The 2,032-nt window shown below is 33.4% G+C and overlaps 1 protein-coding gene across 1 annotated transcript in view; it reads left to right on the forward strand.

Moving 5' to 3' along the window:
• The window catches only part of LOC117113409, a gene marked incomplete at its 5' end in the record, with an annotated part of 48,770 nt that overhangs the window by 12,186 nt on the left and 34,552 nt on the right, over window positions 1-2,032 (forward strand). The gene's annotated exons all lie outside the window — the stretch shown is intronic.

The raw sequence follows: 2,032 nt of genomic DNA on the forward strand, positions 1-2,032 counted from the left end.
AGAGACAGAATGTGTACGGTACCTTGTGTAAGAATCGCAGACAGCGTGGAAACTGTAGATAAAACACAATCATATTTTGCCTGCATTGCCGTGGTGTATCTAGAAGTCTTGAAATGGGGGTGCTGATGAGGGGGGGGTTGTGGAGGGGGCGCGAAGGTGAAGTGGGAGAGCTCCATGATCACTTGAGGGGCGCTAACTCGCAAAATAAGGTGATTTTAGATGATTTCTAACTAATGTACTTGGAAGTGATTTTTTGGTTTATGCATAAGAACGTATTTTTTGGAAATCCAAGGAATGTAATTTCTGCGAATGTTAAATGACAATGTTCAAAATAATACGATGTTAAATGACTTGTGAAATATAATAGCCAGAAAATATATATAGATAAATTAAACCTTTAGTAATACGTTGAATCTGTTTACTTTAATAAAAATAACACTTTTCGTGATATTTTACATCAGTTGGCTCAGATATTCATAGTAAACAATATGCTAATGAGGTGATGACCACGCTTGGGGAGAGGCAAGGAATGTAATTTCTGCGAATTCATATTTTAGGACAATTAAAAGGTATAGGATCTGTGTTAATAAGAATTATACTCTATGCTAATGAGGTGATAACATCACGCTTGGGGAAAAGCGAGGGTATATTATTTTATTAATTACACATAGTCCTTGTGGAATTTCGACTTTCATTATTGTGGGAAACACTCTGATTATAGATGGTATCATTGCCTGTGTAAGTATGCTGGCAAAAAGGTAAACTGTTATTCTAACTATTCCTGTGTTGCTGCATTTCAAAGAGAACTATTTGTATCAGGCGATGTCCGTGAAAATCCAGGCCCAAACCCTAATTCTTCGAATGACTCTGCTTCGATGAATAGGCCTAGTTCAACTTCCACTAATTTGAATGTGTTACATCTAAATGCCAGTAATCTGGCAAATAAAATTGACGGGCTTCGAACATTTTAGCAAATAGTGCTGATATCATTGCTATGATAACGGAAGCGTGGTTAACAGACCATCACCATGATGAAAGAATTCTGTACTCCAGGGTAAAAATGGCCCCGGTAAATGTACTCCAGGGTAAAAATGGTCCCGGTAAAAATGGCCGTGGTAAAAACGGCCCTGGTAAAAATGGCCCCAAATGACAGGTAGGTAAAAATGGCACCCAATAATAAAATTCTGATATTAGAACTGATTTAAAAAAAAAAATTTGCATTTTTTAAAACTAAAAAATTCAGTTTTTAAAAAAAATTTAACATCAAATAAATTGCCATTTATATTTTACTTTTTGCAGGAATTACATATTCAAAGATAAAAAAAAAAAGCCATGAATAACACTTTTTATTTTTTCCATTTAAATGTTAAAAACACAACATTTAATCAATAAATCAAAATCATGCATTTAAAATAATTTTTGTTATGGCCAATTTTACGGAAGCAGAATCACAATCAGAAAATGAAACTTGGTATTGCTAAACCCCGCAAAAATGGGTTCATATGAACATCAAACTATTATTTTTTTGGAAAAAAAAATTATAGCCACTAGTTTCTGAGCCAGTAGAGGCATTTGGATTTAGATGGCAGGGAGTAATAACCAAGTATGCAAATTAATTAAGTTGCTTAAATAAATGTATTCCTAATTCAGTTTACTAAAAACAATATTTGAATAAAAAAAACTCTAAGCAGAACATTTACATGTATTGCTAAGTTTGTGAGAAAGTAAGCCTCTCCCTTTTCCCATACATAAACCTGTGATTCAAACACACAATTGATCCACATGCTTTAACTACTGTTTATTTGCATTATTTATAATATGTAAAGTTATTTCATTTGATATTACTATTACTGAATGTTTTCATTGGGGCCATTTTTACTGGGGCCATTTTTACCGGGGCCATTATTACCGGGGCCATTTTTACCTTCTTTCTTTCTTTTTTCCAAACTCACATATTCCTATGCTTTAAAATATTATATAGGCCTATGGCTTATGACTATTACTATTGTTTTCAAAACCTGTTCAGAATTAG

The sequence above is a fragment of the Anneissia japonica genome, unplaced genomic scaffold, assembly GCF_011630105.1.
Source record: "Anneissia japonica isolate Jap-2015-1 unplaced genomic scaffold, ASM1163010v1 scaffold493_len2256704_cov171, whole genome shotgun sequence".
In the NCBI taxonomy this organism is placed as follows: Eukaryota; Metazoa; Echinodermata; class Crinoidea; order Comatulida; family Comatulidae; genus Anneissia; species Anneissia japonica.